This window comes from Anser brachyrhynchus (genome assembly GCF_964034855.1).
Source record: "Anser brachyrhynchus genome assembly, chromosome: 26".
Classification (NCBI taxonomy): Eukaryota; Metazoa; Chordata; class Aves; order Anseriformes; family Anatidae; genus Anser; species Anser brachyrhynchus.
The window spans coordinates 3,047,344-3,073,823 of NC_137719.1; the positions used below are offsets into that span (position 1 = coordinate 3,047,344).

Consider the following 26,480-nt stretch of genomic DNA (forward strand, 5'->3'; position numbering starts at 1 on the left):
TTGAAACGCTAAGTTAGAAATTTGTGCTCCTTGCATAATTTTTTCCCCCTACAATCTTGCCTTCTGTCTCTGCATATCAGTTCTTCATCTGTAAGTAAGGATAATGTATTATTTCTCCTCTCTCTATCTGCTACATTTAAATCATTTAAATTTCTTGTTATTCAAAGCTTTGTCCTTTACTACCATATGTGCAGTCTTTACCCCCACGGACTTGAATTTCAGATAGGTCCTCTTTGAGGTTCTTTAATGTAATTATCAATGGTCAATCTGATTTAAGTCATAAAATATTTGTAATTCTCTGCCCACGGAAGGCTTAATTAATTAAAATTCACTTAATGTATCACAGGCCTTGTTCAGTGAGGAGCATGCTGGAAATACCAAATATTATTTATTACTTCTGTAGCAAAAATGTGAATAATAACATGAGATTGTGGTTCCAATCTACAGGGTTTGTATCCGAACCCAAATTCCCTAAGAGATAACTTGACCTCAATTTCCATTTATTGACAGTGTGCGTGGCTGGATCACACTCCTTAGGCATTGTGGTGTGAAATCGGAGATTAAATTAAAGAATCAAAATGATTGCCTCTTTCTGTACTCTGTACCTGGTTTATAACAAAACTGAAGGGATGTTTTATATTAGAATGTGGCTCATCCAAAAGCAATGCCTTTTCCAGCTCTATGCTCCCTTCTTTTATTGGTTTTGTTAGTACGCAAATGACATATTAAAATCAACTTTTATTTTCCTTACATTTGTAATCATTTTTCTTAAAATTGTAATCATCATTAAACCAAACCTCTGTTCAGTGGTGTTCTCCTTGGAGCCACAGTGGGAGCAGTGATTCCATGACAAAGTTGTTTTGCAGTTAAAACCAAAAAAATGCTAATTGTTGTTCGCATGATCTCAGACAAAAGCTTTGGGATGCATTGGTAAAACTTACGAGGCAAACGAGAAAGGGATGAATTATTATTTCTATTTGTTTATTTTTAATTTCATGTCAGCCCCTCATACCACCATACCAATGTCTTGGTCCGTAGGATTTTATAGTTCTTATAGAAAACATAAGCCTGGCACTGCTGGGCTTTACTCACTGCACGTAAAGGTAATTACAGCATGCCTCTACACTTAGGAATGAATTTGTGAACTAGATTTTCTCCACTAATGGAGGTCTATCAATCTGTTGTAGCAAGAGAAGCAATTCAAAACCCGTTGAAAAGACAATTGGGCTCATGGATTTTTGATATGTAGAAAAGAAGGGACATGAGAAATTCAAGCTTTTAAGGTGAAATCTGAGAAGTGTTCATGTGTTACATGACTGTATACTACGTAAAAATTGAAATCTTTGAAAACTGTGATTTCTGTCTTTTATGTGTAACCACAAAATACATGACAGAAGCCTACCGGTCAACAATTTCTCAAAGCACAGGACAGGAGAAATTTCAGAGAGCAGACTGCAAGTGAGATTTACATACAGGTATTATAGGTGCACATTCTTTAATAGAAATGCCATTTCAAAATGTGTTTTTAAGCAGCCTGAAGATAGTCAATAGCAAAAGTATCCAAAAATACCTTAACAAAGTACTTCTTTTAAGAAAGAAGCATTTTCTGTGGCACATTTTAGTCTTCCACCACCTGTCATTGTAACATAACAATGACTGCATCCACTTTGCCCCCATCCTGGTGTTCTGTCTTGTGTAAATGTGCTAAGACTAAGTGCACACAGGAAGGATGCCTGTTTTCATTGTCCTTCAGATAACTCCAGGCATGAATTTATCTTTCCTGTTACTGTTAGAGTATGTGTTCTGCGGAGTTTTGTATCTGGAAGAAATGCACCATGAATTACTCTGCATCTGTTCTTGATGCTAATCCTATTACTAGCAACAGGATTAGTTCATAAACAAGAGGGCTGTACTAGTCTATTCCACATGCACTGCTATGAAAACGTAGCAGAGCTCACATGCAGTACACCGCTTCTCTACTCTTACACGTAGCACTGCACCCAGAGCTGGCAGCTGCTGAGATGTACGTTCGTATCACTTCCGAAAAACACTATTTAAAATGTACAAATCGTCGTACCTTGTTAGGTTTTAAGGGCTATACGTTGCTAAATGAAATGCCAGAATTTATTTCAACATAAATAATTGTTCATAACTAAGTTAATCTTGTAACTGAAATCAGGCTGTGCTACCTTAATTGGAAATTACTATCTCTTATGGAACTCAAGTTTTTTAGAACCACCTTTTACGTGTGCAAACAGCAAACTTCCACAGTCCACTTTGCTGAAGTAGCTCGTGGCTGGCAGCTTCAAACACTGCAGGACTCTTACACTTCCTCGGGGATTCTGCGCTGCGCCAGTGGGACTGAAACGCTGCAAGCAGGAGCTGTACAGTGGGCACTCTGCTCTTCCTGCCCCTGTGGGATGCTGCACTGTCCCTCCACGTTAAGGCTCTTAATTATTCACTGGTCGTCATTGTGGTATGAGGGGACTGCTCTTCCGTGTGCCACTGTCTCGCCGTGGGGACAAGAGTGTTGGAAGGGCATCTAGCTGCCATATACCTCAAGTTACTCATCCGAAAATGGCTGTGAAGATGGTGAATTGCTACTGGAGACTGGGGGGTGGTTGAGGTTATTTTACTGCTATAGACTTCCCATGCCTTGCTGCTAAATCTTATTTGCATAGGAGTAAGGATTCAGTAATCAGATGAGAAAACTAAACTTCCTTGAATTTGTCATAGTTCACTTTCTGTGTTCCTCGGTTGTGTCTGGAGGTAATAGGGAAAGCTGCAGGGGTAAAATGTGTGAGCTCTGAGATTCAGGAGCTAAAGGATAACAAAGACATAGATGTTTTTGTAATTATTCCTGTAAAACTGTGTTGGCAGGTTCTCCATGCAGCGTGCAGCATATGCCAGCAAAACTTTCTCTGTTGGCATTGCTACACGAGTTCCTCAGATGATGTGAACTGAGTTGACAAAAGCAGTATTTCGTCAGTGGTGCTGCATCTCTCGGGTTCGGTATGGCAGGACCAGGCAGAATATATTTTTTCTCCCTCACCTCCTTCCTTGCCCTTCTCTCTCTCCTCACCTGATATCTTTCCCCATCATTTTCATCTCCAAAGAGAGAAAACAACAAAAAAATCCAACCCAAACCCTTCCCAGTGCAACAGCACCAGCAGTATGGTCTAGCTCGCTGCAGATACTGAATTTCAACTATGAATAAATAGCACAGAAATCTTCTATCATTTTATGCAGCTTGTTTGGCCCATGTTGCTTCCACATATGATCCAGATTTTTTTAACAGTGGTGATCTTTGCTTTCCAAAGAGGAAAGAGAGAAATACCTTGCCTAAAGAGAGCAAAAGCTGTCCCTTGACCTTTTCAGCCTTTGGATTCTCAGTGCATCTGACTTGACCGGACAGATCCGGGGAAGAAAAACATTAACAGCAGATGGATTTATGAAAAGAGCTTGGTGGCAGATGGTGCCTACAGACAGTAACTGACATGTCCTCGGTCTTACGGGGTGTGTTTTTTTTTCCCTTTCAGCAGCATTGTTAGTATATGACTATTTGTGTGTGTGTGTGTTATAATGATATGCTGGCAGACAGGGACTGTGTTATTATGAACAGAGGAAAAAACTTGGGGACTTCCAGTATTCACTTTGAGTACTTCAGACTTCATCCTTGCCCTTGGTTTAATCCAAGGGCAAGCAACGTCAGCAGGAATCTTTCCAGTCGCCTTCACCTGTAAATTCTCAAATCACCATTTTTCTGAAATGAGTTCATCTTCAACGTATGGCTTTGTATCTTCTGGTAATCATTATCCCCTTGCTCAAAATAAACTCATTGAAAATAATAGACCTCTTTCCAATTAAACAGGTATTATACAGACAATGTTCCTTAGGTGCATCGTATTTTGGAAAGATGCTTGGAAGAGACTTACCCAAAGCCCAAGGCGTTCCCAGCATTAGGCGTGTGAGCAGCTTGCTTGCAGCTAAGCAGCATTTTAAGCTCACTGCTAGATCTGCTAACCACTGACAGAAACTCAGCATACAGACACAGAATTTGCTGTGGAAAAACATGTATGTCACTAACTGCAATGGAAGCTGCATTCTGGTACAGAAATGCCATCCTAAATCCATTAGGATTTACTTGGCATTACTATCTCTGGCTCGTCCTTTGAAATCCGTGGTCTTTCCTTATGTACGTAATTTAGGATTAGTTCACAGAGAACTGGTACTCCACAGCAGCCAGGGCTTTGAGCTGCTTACCTCTTCTAGGATTGGCTTTGCCTGATTTAGGATTGTCTTTGCCCTGATGTGGACAGATTCGAGTATCTGTTGTGGTTCTTTCCTAGAAGCCTCTGAGAGAAGGTCCATCAAAGAGACGATAGCAGTATTGGAAGAGAGATGATCAGGATGATTTGTGTCTTTCAAGGCATCCATCTCAGCACTTCCTATCAGCATGGGTACCCTACAAATTTAACTTAAGCTGCCCTTACCCTCTGCCATAAGCTTAAAATCTGCTGTCTGAAATTTTCTCTGAGTGATTTGGACGTCCCTTACCCAGCAGGAGTGAACTTGCCCAGTGACATCATCAGTCCTGGTTTTGCCTAATCATTCTTCACTGTGTTGCTTTCAACCTCTCCTTTCTGTATCTCATGAATGATTCATTGTCTGTAAAGGATTGTCTTCTGGAGTCAAAGGAGAAGGATAAATTAAAAATGAGTAGCAACTGTAGTAGGTTATGATAGGTCGAGTTACTACTTTGGTTTCTTTTGTAGAAATGTCGTTGGCTATGAAATGCACCAAGAATATTTGGCTGGAGACAAACTGGAGAAATCCCCCTGAATCTAAACATCTCAAAATCCTAGTGTTGCACAGAGATGAGGCTTTCTCTGCACATGTGAAATGTCTGAGGTAAAATGCCGTAACTAAAGTCAAGAGTAAATCAGGGCGGGGTTGTGCTCAGGATGGTTTAGCTTTAACCCAGTCACTGTTCAAAAAAATGTTCTGCTGATTTGGCAGAGTGTCGTCGGGGGCATGGTGGGAGGCATTCCAAATCTCATGAACTTTATTGTCTTCAGGCTGCACTGCTTAATTTGTAGTCATCTTTTCTCATTGTGAGAAATCCGAATAGATGAGGGAGTGAAAGGTTTTTGATGGAAGATGCGCATGGTAAGTGGAACTTCTAGAGCAAGTAGAGTGGGAATGTAGTGGAAAAGACGTGCTTTTTCTTTTAAAAGCAAGGTAGAGAAGGAACAGTTAACTTGGAGGCAAAAAGTATATCGAGGAAAAAAGTAATAAGGGATGTGGTTCCAGTGTTAGTGAAATCTGAATAGTATTAAATTCAGGCTCACTTTGATCTAACGCACCGGTGTGTTTGGAGCCGAGGCAGCTGGAGTTGCATGAAAAATCAGGACCTGAGAAAGGCACGAATCAGTTCTGGGGATGTGGACAGCTACCGGTGTACTGCTGGATGACATGAGAAAGCACTCGCCTCCCTTCATTTTGGGTACCATCAGTGGGAGATAGGAAGCACTCTCTGTAATTCACAGCCTCTGCAGAAGAACTGGATTTTGAACTGCTTCGGGAGCCCATCACGCCTTTGTGGTGTTCAACCAGCCTGCTAATGCATGCACCAGGTGACTCTAAAGTTAGGGCTTGTGACCACCTTTCCACTACCACTTCAGTTTTTGTACTTGGATAATGATGCTGGACTCGCTTATGAAAAGAGCCGAGCTTCCCAATTTAGATTACTGCTATATATGAACTCGATGTAATTAATTTCTTTCTGTTGTTACCTGGAAAAATTCTGTAACAGATGGACAGATACCCAGTATCATTTGGCAGATAATTCATCTGACATTTTCCCTCATCAATCATTAAACAATTGGTACATTTCTTCATTGTACAGTCAGCTTTAAATCCTATTTAGTTAGGTGTTCCACAGCATACTGATGGGATTGCTCTAGATCCACTGAAATCAATGAGGAGATTGACTTGAACGTGCTGTGAATCAGGCCTTATTTATGATCTCCAAAGGTAGCATCATAATTAGGGAATGAGGAAAATCTCAGTTCATTTTAGCTTAAGTGCCTTGCTTTGTGATGTTTTCCTTGAGATGTTCCTCTGCATAAAGCGCAGGAAAATGCTGTTTCCTCCCCAGTCGCAGGGGGCTGCGTCGGAGGACATGTTGCTGCGCATAGTGCTGGCTGCAGATGATTTGCAAAGGATTGCAGAGGTATGGTGTTGATACTGAAGTCCACTAAAACACCCTGTTCCCTTCCCTCTCCTCCAGTAGTTGAGCGCTGACAACTTCTCATGGAGCAGGGCCGTGATACTCACTCGTTTTCTTAATGTCCACACTACTTGATGTTCGTGGACACTTCCCCCTCCCAAGACAGTTTTTTTTTTGTATGTAATGTTAGGAGAAAAGTTGGAAGAAGCTGACCTAAGTGAACCCTATAGACTCATTAAACAGTGGCAACTGATAAATCTTTTCTTGAAAAATCTCTTCTTTAATAGTCTCCTGAATTTTTAAATCTTGGCATTGGTAATGCCCGTGTTGTAGATGGATGGAAACGGGTATTTCAAAACTGGGCCATACCTTTACGAGGGATGAAATGATTTCACTTTTCTTCTACCTTTAATTAAAAATACCGTGGCATAGACTGCATACTTCAACAACTTTTTTTTTGAATTAGTTGTATTAGGTGCTGTTAGCTTTTGGGGTTTTACTCCAGATTAACTCTCTCCTTTCTAGGATTTCCTCAACTCTTCGCTATATCTTACAGAATCATTTGTAATGAAAATAGCCAGCCTTCTTTTCCTTCTTCCCCTCTTTATTGCATCAGTATGCATTGCAAAACCAGTGGCTTGTACATCCTAAGCTAAGATAATGAGACCAATATTAATTCCACTACAGCTGCTACAGGCATGTAAATGAACCTTTCATCTGTCCTGCAAAGCAGCGGCGAGACTTGCAAAGAACACCCGGGCTAAGCAGCACGAACAGTCGGGGAGATAGCAGAGGTGAGGGTGAGAGAGGAGGGTGTGCTAAAAATGGCTGAAATCTGAATGTCCTGAATTAATATTTCCTGCTGGAATCAATGCTGTTATTATCCGCTGCGTTTGTTATGGCAAGGACGTTTTGTTCCTGTTTGTCCCTACTGATGGGGATGTAGTAATCATTGTCCTGTTAGCACGGAAAAGGTCACTCCGTGAAGCCCCTCGTACAATTTTCTTACCATGTTAGCTTCAAACTCTGCTAGGGGATATGTCTTCTAGGTTGTATCCGTGTCGTGGAAAGCAGGTTAGAGCAGGCTGATTTGTCTAAAAGCAATATAGTGGGTAGTAGGGCAGCGCACGGGCTAATTAGCTCAGCCTCTCAGCAAAGCTAATTAATCTAGACACAGTGTTGTGCTGACACGACTCCGTTGCTTTGAGTTCTGGCAGGAATTAGTTTGTGGCTGATGTGGCTCGAGTGTCTCCCTGCTCTGTTTTTCTTGGGGGGGCTGTCAGCCGTGCCCTGAGAAAACTTACGCCAGCAGTTGGGCAGGATGGGAAGGAAAATGTCCCTTGGCCGTGTGTTGTCTCTTGTATTTTACTAACAAGCAGAGGCTTCCCCCAGAGCTCAAGAAAATAGTTTGGTTGGTGTGGGCTTTGTTTTGTTTTGGAAGTCAGATTTCCTCTACGTAGCGGTGCAATAAGGGATTGGCTGTGCTTACAACAGCGGACTGAATAATTCTGCGGTGTTGTAGAAAGTTAGACCCATTTAATATACACCTTGTATTTCTGCTTTGCAAATGTGCTTGCTGCCAGTCCTCTTCAGTAAAGCACTTAAGTGTGTATGAAGGGCTTCAGTGGGGTTTAGCCATATGTTAAAGGTAAGCGTATTTGAAATGCTTTGCTGAATCGAGGTGTAAATGAAAGCAATATGCAGAATCTTTTGACAAACATCTGATTTTTCTGAACACAAGTGGGCCATTATTACAAGTTGAAAACCTACAGGGAGGCAGACTGCGTGTCAAGTAAATCACAGCGTGATCTGATTATTGTAACGTGCTCCTGAGAGATGTCCCCAAGTTGCCTGTGGAGGATGGCCCTTTTGACAAGTTTTATGTCAGTGGCAGTAACAAGACGAACTCAGGTACGTTTTTACAGTATCTTTTCAAATGAAAAGCACATTTCAAATGCATATATCCCTTTTTGATATAGCTAAGACAGAAACGAGCAGGGACTCAGTTTGGCAAGCCCTACTAATCTTTGATGGAGTTGGAACCCAGATATCCATTTTCTTCACATCTCTCTCTCTGGTATGTATTAGGTGACATTGCTGTTAGATGAGCTCTACGTGTTGTTAATCCTTCAGGAAACTACATTTTACTGGAAACCTATCTGAAGGGATGCAACTCATAGCCTTGGAGTTTTGAGGGATTGATCTGAGATTGTGAAGTTGAAAGTCTGAAAGGAATTTTTCATCATTACTGTTGGAAAATTAAAGAGCTGAAGCAAATTTTGCAAAAACACTTGTGATTTAGAGATAATATGGAGAACATCACAGAGGGTGTTCCAGTTCTCCAGACCTCCAAACCAGGGGTTTTCCTGTCTCATCTAATAGTTATTCCCCAGTTGAACTTACCTTTGCTCCCAAGTCCTCATCCAAGATGTGTGCTGATTTTTTTTAACTGTTCAATGGGATGCTTGGAGCAAGGAAACCCTGGAAATGACTGGTGCTGTGCCACCCACCCCTGTCATCACATCTGCCTTGTGAAAATCAGGGAGAGGAGGGACTCCAACACCAGGGTCTTGTGCTTGAGTTCAGCTTTTTAAATTAGTTTGGAAAGGGGAGGAAAAGAGCTTTGCTGTTTCTTGTTCTTTTTCCTTTTTCTTCTAAAATCTCACTCTTGGTTTTGTTTTTCTTCAAGACAATAACTAGTTTTGACAACTGGTTTATTTTAGCTGCTATGTTGGCATGTATTTTGGGCAGCTGTGTAAACCGAGTGCAACACTCACCCACTCACCCACCCCCTGTTAATTAAAAGTGGAGAAAAAAGCAAGTCTCTGGACCATTTCTGCTGAATTTATGGTATGAAGTGTAGGACAGGCTAGAGCAGCCCCCCCAGGAGCCATTTAAGTGCTTGACTGGATGATGAGTATAACGACAAGGTTTTATGTTTGATTTTAATAAAAACTTTTAAGACCTGACATGGTCTTGAGGGGGCACTTCCAGTCTCTCAGGTAAATAAACACATTAACGAAATATATTTCCTGACGTGTTGCTGTTTTTGCAGCATCAGTAATCCACGTTTAAATAATAGACCAAGGCAGCCTTTTCAGAAGTAGTTCACAATTGGTAAGTGCCTATGTTTATAAATGTGAGAAAACCTTATTAACTTGCTAGATGCTGCTCACCATGGAAGAGCTTGTGGGGATTCCTGCGTGGTTCTGTGCTCAGCTCCCCAAGGAACATGCTGTTACCGAGCAAGCACTGGTGAGAAGAGCTGTGTTAAACGCTTCCCGGCATAATTCTCTGTGTGCTTTGCCTAAAATTCAAAGGCTGTTATTGATAAACCAGCCTCAACAGGGTGTCCATAGGTGTCTCGTGCCAGTTTCTTTTCAATAGGGAACATCCCTTGAGGATTCTCTGCATGCAATTTGTGCGTCATGTGCTTAGCTGCTGGCACAGCGTAAATCATCATAACTGGTTGAGAAAAGCCTTGCTCCAGTAGGAAGAAAGGTGAGAACAGGTAGGGGAGGGAACTTGTCAAAATGCGGACAGAAATAGAAACCAAATTTCTAGGCTCATCCCACTCTGCTGAATGTTTTTGGTGGGTTTTCCCATGCTGGTTTGTTTGGCGGTGGTGGTGGTTTGATGTTTTTTCATTGTTATTGTTGTTTCTTTCCCAGATCAGTGTGGGTGGTCAGCATTTTAGGGCATTCATAATCATAATTGAATGTTGACTCAAACAGTTATGGATCGCCTTTCTTCTAGCGGATTCATGCTTTTTTTTCCCCTGAAGGCATTTCTTGCTGAGTGTAATCTTGAATCGTTCTCATGCTAGGTGAGAATTTAACTCCAAATGATGGGCTTCTATAGATTGACAAACAACCACAGGAATCGGAACTAGCACAAAAAGAAAGCGATGAGTGAGCTGCCTGGGGGAGGTGAGGCCACAAGCACTCCAGCTAAATAACCACCTCCTTCCTGCCTTAGAGCTCTTGGGCAGAGATGGGAAAAGTCAGAATAAAGACGTGTTTTTAAAGATTAATTTTTTTTCCCTTGACCTCTGTCCTTTGAGTAGATGAGAAGTTTTGCCAGCTGCCCGGGAATGCAGCTCCGTTTCCTTTCCGTGAATGCTTTTCTTAGAATGATCTTGAGCATTGTTGCTTGATGCATGAAGAGTTTGCCCTGCCTGAAAAGGATTGCCCTGAAATTCAGTCCTGCAGGGGACAGATGAGACAGCCCTGCACAGTCAGGCTCAAAGGATGAAGGAACTCATCACTGTTGAACATGAAACCTGCCAATTGCGGTTTGCTTCTGAGAGGGAAAATCAAAGACACAAAAGGGGATGATCAGATGCTGAAAGTAATCTGTGAAAATAATTCACAGAGAATATCCCTCTTTGTCAGCCCTCTGATGAATATGCCCCATGCCTAAATAATGCAGCACCCCAGGGAGACATCTCTGCTCTTCAGAGGACACGGCCAGGAGTGTCCTTTCCTTTGCCGAGGGGCAGCAGTTGTGTTGGCTGAAAATTGTCGAGTGAAAAATCTCAATTCAAAACATAGTCTTACCACCAGGAAAAAAAATAAAAAAATGTTTGTTTCAGGAGGTAATTTTGGAATCCTCCACTCTACTGTCTCCTTTCAGCTGCAGTAGAAACCCACCTTGCATTATTTAGATGACTACCATAGGAACTAAATACTTACATATGTATGTGATATTGTTCAGTGTTTCTGCACTGAAATAATGCAGAGTTTGGTCTGCATTAATGCAGAGTTGGATCTACATTTTGACTTTTCTTAACTTGTGTTTTGAGTGGTTGTTTTTTCTTTTCCTGCAGTAGTTTGTCATTTCCAGTTTGTCACTCCAGATATTCTGTAATCTAGCTGTCCTTAAAGAGTGGGTAATTCTATCTTATGAAGGAGTTCTGAAGATAAATAATGGAAGATACTAATTTTTTAAGTCTGACTAAAAGTCAGCACCTTAAAATTGGGTGCTTCCTGACACTGCACAGAGTTTACAACAGTTTGACAAAGAGTTAAAGGACTCCTTAGGCTTTTTGTGCAGATTATCTAAAGGACGTGGCTCAAGATAACCCTCACAACTTGCCCAAGTCTTAGAAAGCAGGAGCTGGGATTAAAAAAAAATGCATAAAGAATGAATAATTGGCCTCTTGAGTGTGGAGGTACTGTCTGTTTTTTAAAGGACATTTGTGTTTGTTAAAATCGACCTTTTTCCTGAGCAAAAAATACATCTCTCTCTGGCACTAAAGAAGAAGTAATTGCCAAAGTTATTTGTGTCACAATAACTTATTAATCTGGAAGGATGAAGACACTACCCAGAGGTCATGTATGACCTAGTAATGAGACCATCAAGCATCGTCATAAATAATTAAACCAAGACACATTACTTGAGAACCCATTAAGAACCAGCAGCTCTTATTTAAAAAAAAATAAATCAGTGCAGCAGCAAGTTTGTATCTGTTTGCTTTACAAACTTGAGGGCATAGCCAGTGTTTTCTGTACGTGCAGCAGAAACCCCGGGGAACACAAAATAGATAACGAAATACCCGAGGGGAATTTTTCTTAGAACATGTGTGACCCCACTTCATGCGCACCCTGTCAGTGGAGGGAGTTGGTTAAAAATGCAGATAAAGGGTTTGATCGGCGACGAGAGGTCCTCTTGTCAGGGTGAGGGGGGTTCGATCTGATACCCCGTGACTCAGTGCCTTGTGCTAGCCCAGGTGACAGGTAGCATGTTTACCTGAGAGGCATAATTAATCTGAAGTTAATTGAGTAATTCTGTGTTTAATCTGGTATAGCAGAGAATTAAATTGATGTCCCGAGCCAGTCAATCTCTCATACAATTTTTTGGGGGAGGGATTGGCACTTTTTTGTTTAAATATTGTCAAGATCCACTTGTATTTCAGCTGCAGCAGATACAGATGAGTCCTTGCATTACCACTGCAGGTAGGATAGCATGCACATTTCTGAACCAGTTCCTAAGGGTATTTGTCAGTCTATCCCTTCTCATTGTTGGGATTTAAAAAAGCCATTTTGTCAGAGTCCAGCAAATATCTTTTCACCACCATTTAATGTGCTTGGTTCCTAAACAATTGCAATTGATTTTGCTTGGTCTTGCAAACACGAATTATCCCATAATCATCTTAGCCTTCCAGCCATGCTTACATTGACTTGTTTGTGTTTTAAAGAGAGAAAATGCAGACATTGTCATGAAAATAAGAAAGGTTAGAAGCAAATAAAAGGTGTTTTTTTTTTTTCCTGGTTGGCAGGATGTGCATCCACTTCAATTAATTTTTATCCTTAATAGCGTATTTAGTACAATGCAAGGAGTGAGGTAAATTTCTGAATTAAATAAATGACCTTTATTTTTGCTTTTGCTTGTGGTTTCTGCTAAATGGCTATTTCAGGGTTCATCAGTGACAGTCTCCTAGACTGCGTGATTGCTTGCTTTTACTCAAAACGAGTACACGCAGCAGAATACTAGAGGGACAGTATTTTTCGACTACAATACATTTCTCTACAAGCAAGGCTTTGTGGTTCAGTGCAGTCTAAGTCCTGGAAGATGAAAACATTCAGACAATTACCCACCGCTTTGAATAACAGCATTTCCTTTGACAACCATGTAGATAAAGGGGGTGTGCATTGCTGGTGCTTTAAGACTTTTTTTGGCTAATGTTTTACTTTTCAAGTAGCTTTATCCCTGTTTTTCTGTACTCGTTAGCTTTGTAAGTGGTTTGGATTTCTTCTAGCAGAATAGCAGATGTATTAAAAACATGTCACCTAGTGAAAGCCTGCCAGCAGCCGCTGATGGTTGAAATGGGTTGTGTGTCCAAGCAGCTGTCCAAACCCCAAATTGCCTAACTCAGGAAAAATTGGTAGGGTCAAATCAGTAGGTAGCCTTCCTGCGAGCTCCAGATAACAGCTTAGAGCACATACCCTATTATTTGTTTCATACAGTTCCAGATCTCTAAGAAGGCTTTACCAGAAACAACGTAAATAAAACAGATGAGAGCCACAGGGCTCCACAGAAGAATAATCCCGTCTGCGACACAGCGCTTGATGCCGCCGTGGTTTCGATGGCAAACCCAGAGAATTCCAGGTGGGAACGAGCAGCTGAGCTCCGAAGATCCCGTCTTTGTGCCACTGCCCTTAGCAATGAGAGGGAGAGATGCTGGAAGGCCTGTGGCGATAGAGGTGAATTTATTTCTAAACAGAGGTTTTCCACAGCTTTTTTTGCAGACACGGGGTGGGGAGGATTGTCTGCTGCTTGGATTTACTCCCGTATAACTCAAGCCTGAACGTGGCCTGAGTTGTCTCCGAGCACATCTCATGCGTGACAGCAGCATTCAGAAATTCAGCTTCCTTGTTCCGTAAATCAACCTTGAGGTTTAATTTCAGTTTTGTTCTGAAAACATCCGTGTACTACTGCAGGATTGTAAATCGTCTCTAAGCTCTAAAACTGCGACATTAAGTCTCTTCTGTAATGTGTTTGCTTGTTTATTTCAAGGGTAATCGGTGCTTGCACAAGAGGCTCCTTTGGTAACTGCTCCGGGGAAGAAAGGCTTGATGGTGAGATGTGCTGAGTGCCCTTGGTGTCCGTCAGGTTTAAGGATGCTCAGCTGCTGGAGAGCGTGCTCTGGACAAGGCTTTAACCTCGCTGGTAACAGCTGTGGTAATGAGGAGCGACAAGGCAAAGTTTTCCTGTTGGTGCACTCGGTATTTCTTCCCCACTTCATGCCTGCCGCCGGAGCTTCCAGGCCTTTTTTCCCCTCCCCATTCACAGTGACTTAAGGCTTCAAGTAAAGCAAGGTTTTCAGAAGGAAATTTGCGAGAAGCTTTGGCTTGTACAACTTGCACGGTTAAGGCTGGGAGGCATCTCTGGGGCCGCCTGGTCCGAGCCCCTGCTGAAGCCGGGACACCCAGAGCAGGGTGCTGGGGCCACGTACAAGCTATGTGCTCTAGCTTCGTGTGGAGCAGCCTTAGAGGAAGATTACTGATGCCAGAACATACGGCCTCGGTAACATAATGCTCTGGAAGGGTGTCAAATAGTATGTCCCCTGTGCCTAACAGAAATGGTCCAGTTGTTCCTATATTCTCCTTTCCAGCACCTCCTTCAGGACAAGGTGTACTCGGTGCTGCAGTAGGTAAAGGATGATTTCTCCACCAGGAAATATTCCCTCTAGCACCCATTAATAAAAGGTTGATGTACGTAAGATTTAGCCCTCTTTTGAAATACTTGAATATTGCTTTTCTCCTTATTAAGTTGAAGGCATTGGTAGTCACTATAATTTTTTTTTAATCTTGATTCATAGGTTAATGAGATCCTGTGGCAATAAGTTGCACTAGTTAGTACTGTTAAATAAGGCAGAACATGAAAGATACATTTCCACAACCTGCTGAATGATGTTTTTCCAAGTGAATCCCTGAGTTGAGATTTATATGTTTTTAAAGAATGATTCCTTGTTTGTCCTGAAATTCCTTTCATTTTTTTCCCTTCCCACAAAATGCATAAATAGGTGATATTTTTATCTTGGCATGCATTGTGCCAGTCAGTTCTGTTTCCTGCTTTTATGTGGTCAGAACACAGTTGTCTGTTCCCATCCACCTCAGCGTTTTGTTTGCATTATTAGCTCCTTGGACGATGCTGTCTTTTCATCCGTCTGGACAGCAACTTGTACCCATGCCCATCGCAGTGACTTCTAAATGCCATTGCAATGCAAACAGTAAATAACGCTGTACTTCAGTCAGATAAATAGCAAAGTACAGAGAAGGTACTCTGGAGCTTGGGTAGCCTCAGGGAGGCTTTGTATTGGGTTGAAACCTCGAGGCTGTGCTGTAGTTTGTGAGTAAAATGAGTAACATTGTTCTTCCTAGCCAGGAAAGTCTCCAGTAGGACACCTCCGAGTGCCGTGAATGGGAGCAAATTGGTGATGTTGGAGCCACATGCTTGTTAGCTTTGATCAGCAGGTATACCTGCCATGGTGACATCAATAGGGACAGAGAGAGCAAGATCAGAAAGCTTTGATCCGACTGAACCCTTCAGCTGTGATCCCACTCCACCGCATGAGAGGGGAAGAGGAGTTAATGATGCAGGGAAAATGACCAGCAGCAGCTGCAGGATCCCAGTGCCTTCTACTAAAGTTTTCAGAAGGGGAACAGCTACAGGCTGCCATTCTCGGTCTTTCATGCCTTAATTGAGGGCTAAGAAAGGAAATTACCTTTGCTCAGATTCCAAATGCTTAGAAGAAAGAGATTTGGTACTACAGCTGGTACTTAGAAGTGCAGCTGTGGGAGAAGGCTAACGGATGCCTTCACTCGGGTCCCTGCACCCGCAGCAGGACCTGAGCAGGGGGTTAGGGTGGGCTTGTAGAATCAGGTCTTCTGCAAATCTTCCCTCGTTGCCTGCCTGTCTCTCTTGTCTTTTAAGGGCAGTCCCACCCACTGTCAGTGGTGCGGATGTACTCCTGTGGCCTGTATAGAATTTCAATATACAGTTAGATGGAGGACAGTCTTTTCCTACTATTCATCTTATTGTGAAAAAATAAAAAATAAAAATGATGCTAATGTCGGTGGAGTTTGATCATCTAAGTCATGAATCTGCTGGGTAGATTGGAAACTCCCTATGAACGGGGTTTGAAGAGTGTAAAAAGGGTAGCAAGGGAAAGAAAGCCTTTGTGAGCTCCTCAACAAATGAAAACTATAGCGAGGATTAATGGTTTGCGTATTCCAGGTTGTGTATGTCAGATGGAATCAAGACTGATCAAAGAAAAAATCCAATTTGGTGAGACTTCTTATTTTGAATACACTCAAATAGAAATCCAGTAAAATATTCAATTAAAATCAGCTGGAATCTTTCATTTAGCTGTGTATTGTTTCTGAAGAGTTCATCTGCTGTTTATTTGCCTGTCCTGTCATTCAGATTTCTGGATGAATTAAGCTTATTGAGTGCTGAGAGCTTTCTTTTTGCATTTCAGGTTCCAGTTTGAGGTACTCCACGTTTGAAAACCTATCCTTTCATATGAGGGCGTCACATGGGGAAATTCAGTCGTGATTTACAGATTTCTTTCCTTACTGAAAACACTGAGTGATGCCTGATAGAATTATACGAAAGCATTAAGGTATGTATCTAATTCACTCTTAAAGTTCTAGGTGCTTATTTTCCTTTCATAGAGTAATTGATGTGGGCAGGGACCTCTGGTCATCCATATTCCAACCGTTTCTGTTCGAAGCAATTCAACTAGGTCAGGTTCCTTCAGCCTGCATTCAGTCCAATTTTGAATATTTCTGATGGTGGAGATTCCACAAACTCTGTGAGCAATCATCCCATGATGACATTTCCTGTGTCTTGACTTGTGTTTGTTGCCTCTTCTCTTATCACTATGTGCCTTGTTTTTTCAGTGGCTCATGGTTAACATGGCTCTTAAATCCACGGTATTTAATGTGGTCCACGATTAGGGAACTTGACTGTATCCTGGAGGGTTTTTATGCTTGGTCATAACTGGGGTGCTTGCCTGGATGACAAGAAAGGTGGTCATGGGTAAGCCATGGGTGGAATATGAAAAGGTGCAGGTTCTGTTCGAAGTCATTTTATGCATCAAAGAGACATTTTGCAAGGCTTTGGGCATGTCAGTCCTTTGAAGTCTCAGTTCTTGATCTGTTAAATGGGGAGACAGTCATCTTCCCTCTGCATCTTTGCTTAGTTGGCTAAGTTCTCTTTTTTCTTACCTGTGTATGTGGCTCCGTGCATACAGCTAGGGGAACAGTGTTGCTGTTTGTATATACTACGCTAAAATACATGATACGTTCATGGTAAGCTGGGACAAGTGTAGAAGAACACTGAGGAATCCAGAAAGGGTTTTATTGTATGCTGTTTTTAATGTACCAGCCAAATGTTGACGATCAAACGCTTCACATATGAAGAGCTGAGGATGAGAACTTGAATGTATACATTTCCATCAATAATTCACAGGACATTAGAGTCTCAATGTCAGAAGTTGTACCTCTGCGCAGGATGACAGTATATTAATGAAGTTGCTCCAGCCATTACACTCCAATTGCTAATTTATTCATAGTTTACTAGCAGTGGGGAGAGAGGGGGGAAGGAAAAGCCAAGGTCTGAGTTCAGTAGCCCTTGAAACGAAGATTCATACTAGCTTTTATTAGCAGCATTTGATTTCTGATTCCTGTCTCTATTTCAGCCATTGTGAATGAGGCCAGATTAAAGGAAGGGAATTGAAAGCAGCCTGGCTGTTCCGATTTGAAGTAAGCCTTACCACCAAATCATTCCTCTGGAGCTGAAAGCTGAAAGAAGTAAGGCAGTCCTGTCCAAGCTGATATAGTGAAACACATTCTCATTTTCCTAAAAACCTTCCCTGAGTTCATAGTGTTTAATCCTGTGATTTGAATTGTTATTATTGGCTGGATCACGTATCTCTGTCCTGTAGACTTACCCCTACAAAAATGCCCACCATGAGTTAAAATGTAGTAATGAGACAGGTTGATTCCTTTGGAGAACTGAAATGCATGCATGCATGCAAACCCCCTCAATGTCTGTCCTCCTGCACCTGCTACTGTACCCACCCCAACGCTCTGCTTTCCAGGAAACTCTCCTAAAATAATTTAGGCAAGCAGGATCCAATTTCCATCATGGTCTTAAATGGCACTCGTTTAAGACTCATTTTGAAACTCAGTATAGGTACCTTAGAAATCACTAAATCAGGCCCCCATAATTATTGGTTTTGCTTGTAAAGTACATTGAAAGAAGTCATGTTTTGAAAGACTTACCAATTAACTTTATACAGATGTCTGCAGTCATCCTCATTTCAGTGGCGTCGTGCAAAGTAAGTTGAGCAAAATGTGATGTGCAATCTAGTTCATAAAATACATGTGCACGTTTCCATACATAGACTTCTGTTTATCTGTGTATGTACGTCACCTAGTCTGCATCAAGTGTGAACACATCTGTCTCTTTCAAAATGCGCCAGATTAGCTTAGAGAATTTGTACACATTTGTAGCCTATAGAATTTCCAGGCTCATCTGAAAAGAAATGACTTGAAGATATTTACATGAAATCCAGACAGGCTAATTGAAGGTGTCAATAACTTCCATCGGGGATAATGCTAAGTAATTTGGAAGCGTGTCTGATGGGGTAGTGGTGTAGCTGGGACCAAAGAGGGAAAAATGTGGCATTACAGGAAAAGTACAAGATCCCAGGTGTCTGTGCAAGATGTTATCCGAGCAGGCTTTGTGCAATGGTGTTCCATACTGAGAGCATCAACAGCATTTTCCCTTTGTGCTCTGTGCTGGGAAACGTAAACATTTTAGTATGCAAAATGCTTTGCGTATTTGGAAGCAAATGATGCACCCGTGACAAAATCCCCCATTCAGGAGCCTTGTTGGACTCCAGATGTGGAGCGAGGTTCCCTTCGGTGGGCAGTTCCAGAAACCACTTCTCACCAAATCCCAGAGCTGGGAAGAAATTTGCTTAAAGGTGTGATTTCCAATAACATGGACGTGTTTTGTCCCGGTAACAATCTCTTAATGAAGTGCATAGTCAGTCCTGTGTTGAATAATTGTCCAGCTGGAAGAGTCTCTTATTCTTGATATTTTAATTAAATATCTCTCTGCCTCAATAGCACTTGGGGATTGCATCGACATAGTCGTTTATAGGAGGTCATTGGTTTGGGTCCAGGCTGCTCCGATTCCTGCCAGGCTTGGCTAGTGGCAGTCTGATGCTTAGTATGGAAATCAGTTGGTCATCCTCCTTCAGCGTCTCCTGGACAAACGCACGTGTTGCTGAAGCACCATCACACCTGGCTCTGCTGTAGGCAGTCTCATTGACCTCTTCGCTAGCTCTGCCAGTGGTTTGATTTGTGCATTGGAGGTGGAATGATCTTCCCAGCTCTCGTTTCCTGAAATAAAGGATGCTGGTAGGACAACGTGGAAGTCTGTGTTGCAGCTAGCCAGTTGTGGTGCTGCTGGCTGGAGAATTTTATTTATTTATGTATTTATTTTGCCTGGATAATTTGGGGCTTTTAAAATATAAGAGGAAGACAAAAAGTAAGCACGTGGTATTTTCTCATGGTCTCTTCTTAGCCTTAGGAAAACTGCAGAGACATCATCAAGAAACCTTTCCCTATTTCCATCTTTCCCACTCCCCACTCTGTGCTTGTCATTGAGCTGTTTCTTGGAATTTGCACTTCTTCAGATTCATAGTGTTGTTTCTCCCGCTACACAACAGCACTTTGCTGCACTTAAGCACTTTCCATGTGCCGTGTATAGAAGAAGAATGTAGAATGAAAATTGCACCTTTAGAGGGAAACTGATCATATTTCATATTAAGACTGTAGTTGTATGTAATTTATGCAGGGCTAACAAATGCTTAATAGCAATTGCATGCATGGCTTGTAGGTGTTAGAGATGGTTAAAACATCGTTATAAATCATATGTAGGACTGCAACTGCCAATTAAGAGTATTAACACATGTAGTAACATCGTATTAACTCTTTATAAACTTCCCAAATAGTGTTGCTGTAAAGGATACTCATTTTTAGACTGAGCTTAGAAATAAAGTACATGGTAAAATTAGATAAAGGAGGGAAGTTTATTTGGATTGCAGTAAGGAGTTTTGGTGAGATGTTTATTCCACAAATGATAAATGATTTCATTCAATTAGATTAAACAAACAAACAAATACTAGGTCATCAGAAAGAAAACCCATAGATTAAGACTGCAGGGAAGTAGGGTAGACTCGATCATTTAATTGCAAAGAAGTCTTGTTTGGAGTGCGCGGCTGACTCAAAGGCATTGAACTTATGCTCTCCTCCTCACTCCCCCTACTTTTATTAATGTCCCTCTGAGGTTGACCATGTTTATCCATTGGGCCCTTGTATTTGCAGAGTTCTTGTCGTCATCTCCAACCCTCCTCTTCTACCCCATTGGAACAAAGAAACAAAAAAATCCCTCCAAAAGGCGGCTGCATGAATGACCATCGATTAATGTGCTTGGGTAAGTCTTCCAGAGGAGTGTGAAATGTCCCCTCTGTGGCCTGAAATGGGCTCGGTTACAATGTTATGGACATGTTTAGTAAATCTTGTCTTGATTTAAAAATTGTCACGTCTGCCGTTCCTGAATGCCAACACTCTCATTTTGCACTTTGAAACATAAATGACTGTACATTAATGCAGCAACATCATACTGCAAAGCGTAGATGTTTCCATCTTTAATAACATTAAAGACAAGTGACTTCTTAGCCTCTTGATGGTCCCAAAGATTAACCAAATCATAGGACTTCAAATTTATTAACAATTGCCAGATCTGAATTACTTTTATTCAATTAACTAACTCAAGGATCATTTTCAGTAGAAATGATGACCTTAAACACAGTCAGCGTGGAAAAGAGGAATGAGTTGTGGGTAAATGACATATTATTACATGCTTCAGCATCATCTTGAATTTAGTAAGTGCCATCTAAGTGGGGGAGAGAAATGTTCCACTAACAGTTTTATATTTTTGATACCTTTCAGACTGAATATTTACTGCTTCTCTGATAAACATATTAGTCTGGGGCAGTTGGGTGGCTTCTGCAGTAGCTGGTCTAGGCATGGTACAAGTCAGCTCTGAAGGATCTGCTTACATTTAAAAATTGCTGACTTTTAGGGGTTTAGAAGGTTACCTTCCAGGATTTGGGCCATTATTCTCGTTCAAGGTCCGGATAGATAGTCCTGTAGATGGGCAGGGCTCTTTCCAGAACCTACATCCAAGATTGGCAGGTGCCAAACGATGGGGGGCTGGGAATGGCGAGGGAATATAAATGTCGAAGATTATCCATCTGATAGATAAAGCCTCAGGATTTAGCTAAACAGAAATTTACTTTGGTACTAACAGATGTCCAGATGTCCTTTGGGATGAATTCATTTATTTAAATCCTATCTGTTTTAATGAAACACTTTGAAAAAGCTGGAATGAAACCCGACTTAAATGCCCACTCTAATTGCTGCCAAAACCCAGCTGCTTGACAAGGGTGGTCCACCAAAAGTGCCTCAAAGCATTCGGCAGTGGTTGACCAGAGCTTTGGTATTGTCTTTAGTAGGCAAGAGCTTAGCAGCTACGTGTTCCTCCCTTGCACCGATGCTGCTGTTTTCTGCAGCTCCCGAGCATCTTATCTGGCTAATCCTAAGTACAGTTTAATTTTACTCAATTGGCTGCAGTTATGAGAAACTGCAGGGAAAATCTTAAATGTGCTTACCAGCGTGGTGCAATATATTATGAAGAAATAGAGAAATATGATTAAAAGTTGATTTTCACATGTAGGATTATTCCTGGATTCTTATACCAAAATTACAGTGGTACAGCAACAAGAACAGTGGGAATCTCGCTGTCCGTCACAGGAAGTTAATGGGAAGTATTTTTAAAGAAAATCTTCCTTTCTTTTTAATCTTAAAATGCCGTCTATATTCTATTGATCGTTTATTATGTCTCATAGATCAAAACTTGGCTAATTTAAAAAGCGTAATCACTTTTCAGCAAAGGACTAAAATGAAAGAGAACTTAGTATCTGAAAGTTTTGGGCATCTGGGGTTGTGGGTATTTTCCGAGCAAAGTAAGAATTATTTTTTTTCAAAACTAGGATTTCTCCTGGTGAATTGCCTGTGGTTTTTGTTAGGTGGTTTGGTTTTTTTTCCATTGGAAATGCTTTGACCATTTTTCTCAGTTGACGAAAAGAGGTCAGATATCCCTCTGGTGAACATTTATCACTAGGAAACTGTCTTTTCGATTCCACGTACGTATTTGTTGCACTGCAATAGGGGAGGTGGAAGGGAAAACCGCCCAGCTTGTGCTGGTAGCACAAGAGGGAAGCATGAAGCTCTCCCAGGTGGCCCAGGCTTCAAAACCATATGAAGATCCCAGACTGCTCTGACGAGTGCTGCTCAAAAGCAGAGGCTTTGTTTCTTGTCTGTATTTAGTGATTAATTCTTTCAGCCACTGTCGTATTTTTAGAAGCTGTAGGAGTTTTCAAAGAAGGCTTCATAGACTCCTAATCAAATTGATACAGTTGAGGGGTAGGGTATTTTATTTAATTTCATTTCTAATAGCTTACTGAAGAAAAAAAATACATCTCTCAGTACCTGATTACAGACTTGTCTATCACTGGAAGAAGGCAGATATTAAAGGCAGTATATTCTGAAGTCCCTAGAAGTATGCACAATTTCAGAGGCAGATAAAATAATGAAAAAAAAACACCACTAAATTTAAAATAAAACTTCTACAAAATATGAATATAAGGGTTCACCTAAGTAGATCTTGTAGGTTTTCCAGGCTGCTCTCCAGCACAGGCCGAAGAGAGATTCTTTTTTCTTCTTCGATTATGCCTTCAAAACTCTGACCGTAAATCTTTCCTTGTATGAAGGCAATATTTTAAAGGACTGTTGAGGAAGATAAAAATATGTAGAAATACTGATAAAAGACAAAGCCATTGTCTTGTTTTTGGGAGCTCAGGACACCACGCAGAAATTTCAAACGTAAATATTCCAAAAGAAATGGACAGGAAGGGATAATGAGCACTGAAAAAAAAGTATCTCTTTAATAAAATAGAAGATGCCAATTATAAAATCATTCTGTTGAGTGCTCTTGACCTAGAATAGGTCCTAAAATGCAAAGCTCTGGGAGACCTTTTGATCACAGCCACCTTGATGGCAGAAAAAGTGTTCCATGAGCAAATTCACTACTGTGCCCTATGTAATGCCATAAAACACCATTACAGCTTTAGGATGCATCGCCATTAACAGGTTAGCCTGCCACTACTGCAGATTTTGCCTTAATTTGACCCTTTTCCAAGGGCAAAAACCCCACTGCTCTGGCTTGGAGCGTGAAATATACATTAATGTACAGCACAGGGCTTGGGGTCCCCAGTTTATTGCAGCCACGTCCAACAGAGAGAGAAGCAGAAGTAGTTTAATCTTGAGGAGCTCATCAGCGTGGTTTTGTGTCGCATTTAGTTGCTTTGTCTTTGGTATGTGTGTGCATGTTAATTCTTTTCTAGGCGAGCTGTTCCTTTGCAGACAGTTGCAAAGTTGCAGTGCGAGGTGCTGTCGTGCCTCGGATACTCCTTGCTGATTACCTCCTCGCTGCTCAATCAATTCCTTGATGTATTTGTATTGTTATTTGGCAAATAACAGCGAGGTGAATTTCAAAAAAAAAAAGAAAAGAAAAAAGCTTTTGCAACTTGAAATGAGATTTAACCAGAGGGCAACCAGAGGGGCAAAACCCCACGCTGCGTACCACTGGGATGTGCTGATCCTGTGTGCTGGGGTCACACTGGGCAGGATGTGTCCTCCAGCCAAGATATTACAGCATATTAAGTCATTGTGATAATTCCTCTCAGAAGGAAGGAGGTGAGACTGTACATCTGCTTTGGTTCCTTTTCTTTTCTGGAATCAGACCATTAGGAAGGTTTCATGTTCTAGTTTCCTGCTGTCTGCCAAGAACAGGCTTCTGCCTCTCGTAGCATCGTCAGCATTTTCCTTTCTGGCTTGTTCAGTGTGCTACATCCCAGCTAACGTGGATGGTGGTCAGACCGCTGTAGCTTCAACCACCTTTCGGTCTCCCAAATGCTGGCAGCAGGAAGCATCTTCAGTAGCTTCTGGCTTTATCATCCTGCCCATAAATTCCGTTCCGATTTATGACCCTGTAAACTATTTATTAGAGGTGTAAACTAAGGGATTGGCATTTGGATAGAAAAGCAGGGCTTTCGTTTGTAGTTAATTGTAGAGTATGAAAGTTTGGTATTGCTGGCTGCCTGTTTATGGCTGGATTGGGTTTCCTAAGGCTCTTGACTGCTTCAAAAGTAATTAAAGCTGAGACTAGACATTTGTCATTAATCAGATAAATTTATAAATAAAAGTAGTTATTAGATGTCTGAGGAAAGAAAAATAAAACCTTAATTAAATGAAGAGGAAATGCATCTTGCTGAAGATGGTATGCCTGCGAGAATGTCTGCTTGAAAAGAAACTTAAGAGCATCCAACAGATGGGCTGGTGTAGGGTCTGTCTTGGCCTGGAGCATGCTCTGCTCTCCTGGGTGAGGTGCAGAGACCAAAGCTGGGACCACCACAGCTGAGACTCTCTGAGTCTGTGCTTCACATCAGCTGTTGTAGGTGGCCCAGAGAGCAAAAATTCTTTGGTAGGAGGTAATGGGGTTGTGTCTTCGACTGCACGTTGGAGGATCCGTCGCATGCGTCAGGGTACGTGAACACCTGATAAAAAAAGGACTTGTTGGGAACAAACGCATCTGCAAGACTCTCCTGCTGTGGCTGATGTAAGACTGCAGCTGGAAGGCTCTACTTCTGTGCCTGACTTCGGAGTAAACACCAGACAGAGGTAAGGGGGAGATCCTGAATATAGACCGGGCTGAATATAGGCTTTTCCAAAAAGCTCTGGCTCTTAAACACTTCACCAGTGAGGATTGTTACACACAGCAACAGCTTGCACTGGAATTGGGCAGTTCTTGCAGCTTTTGTGATTTTCAGAGAAAGGCCACTCATCTTTATGAAACAGACGTCGTCGCAGAAATTACGGGTCTGGTGGAGAAGTATTTTGGGAGGATTCTTGTCCTCTATTTTATAGGAGGCCAGACTGGATGACTGTAATCGTTCTTTCTTTGCCTGAAATCTCTAAATCTGTCCAAGAAGTCTAAATGAATTTGTAAAGCCTTGAAAATGCAACTTGAATGCACCCTAATGGCTTAGTAGATCAAGGGGAAGCAAAAAGTACTATTTGCTGCCTGAGCGAGTCAGGAGCTTTGCAGACATGGATCTGGCCATGCTGTGGAGAGGCCAAAACACCTCGTAGGCTCCTTTATCCTTCACGTGTCTTTCCCAGTAAAATGTGTTACGCTATGCAGGAGCAATGTAAATACAATCTATTGTTGCTATTAATTGCTAAGCCTTTGTACATGGAAACAAGCTGGTAAGCTGAAAGGCTCAAGGCCAAAATTCCAAGCATACTTAACAAATATGTATATAAAATTACAACTGTTAGTATTGATCACCAACTTAACTAGACAAATACAGGTTCATTATCATGGAAGAGAAACTATAGATCCCATGGCACATGAACTTATTAGTATGGATAATTTCTCTAGGTAACTCCTGGTCAGGTGGCAGGAGGCTTTGCCAGCTGGACGAGGATCAGCCAAGCACTTAGAACATTTCAGGTTTCTCTGAGCTTCTGTCTCGTTCCACTCACCGCTCCAAAGAAACGGAACAAAACCACAAACGGGCATTTTCATCCTCCTTTCCTTGATGAGGTTTGCTTTTTTTTTTCTCTCCAGAACCACCTATTTAGACTGATTGCAAGTTTCCCATCTTTTTTCTTCTTTGTCAAATGTTTTTTTTGTTAGAAAATGTAAAAACAAAACAAAACAAAAAACCAACCAACCAAAACATCCCACAAGCAACCAACCAACCCCCTTTATGTTGTTGAGTGAAAGCTCACTTGTTTTTTTGATTACCTACAGTATCAAAGCTTTCTGTTTTAGAATTCATATTTTCAGTTACAGTATCAGAAGACTTCTGCGAAACTAAAATTATTTAAAACTTTTTGTAGAAACATGTTATTTTTTGAGCCTCAATAAGTGCATAGCAGCAGGACAGCTTATGACAATGCTGCTTCAGCTGATGCGAGATCAAAGGATCCAGGAATCCAGGAAAAGACATCCCCTGGAAATCTGCACGGTTGCTTTAGACATCACTTCTCAGGTCGGTCTGTGATCTGGCAGAGTTTCAAATGGACTCTTCCTGGAGAATTATCAACACGAGGTATAATAGCTGCACACTTCAGCTTTTACCTTTATTAGGAAATTGTATCATGAATAAATATGAATGTTAGCTGAAGTGGTACTGACCGTAATGCAGAGGTAGTTAATACAGATCTGGAAAAAGTCCTTTCGATATCATTTATGGTAATGAAGTTCCGAACCTTGTTTGAGGAAGGTGTGAGCATAGCTGGCCATTTCGGAGTAAAAACGGGGATTAATTAGATTTTTCTTATTCAAATCTGGCTCTGATCTGCAGATAGCAACAAATTCTCATAATAGGACAAACAAAAAACTTTTTTTATTCAGAAGTTTCAAGATATCACAGTCTGGATGCAGACAGAGGGGAAAAAGAGTTGGCTTTTTTTTTTTTTGTGGATTGATTTTTTTATTTTTAAATGGAGCTTGACTACTTTGCCCATTC

The 26,480-nt window shown here is 41.4% G+C and overlaps 1 protein-coding gene across 13 annotated transcripts in view; it reads left to right on the forward strand.

The window, feature by feature from the left end:
- LRRTM4 (leucine rich repeat transmembrane neuronal 4) overlaps positions 1–26,480 on the forward strand; it is a 328,293-nt gene that overhangs the window by 93,110 nt on the left and 208,703 nt on the right. For 8 of the 13 annotated variants that reach the window (XR_013942197.1, XR_013942198.1, XR_013942199.1 and 5 more), the window contains exons 1-4: positions 13,201–13,437; positions 13,751–13,812; positions 16,218–16,361; positions 20,143–20,251. The gene's annotated coding sequence lies outside the window, so the exon portion shown is untranslated. Of the gene's footprint in view, positions 13,438–13,750; positions 13,904–13,929; positions 16,025–16,217; positions 16,362–17,441; positions 17,554–20,142; positions 20,252–26,480 lie in introns of those variants that run through there. The other 5 variants (XM_080568449.1, XM_080568446.1, XM_080568448.1 and 2 more) reach the window with 5 other exon arrangements.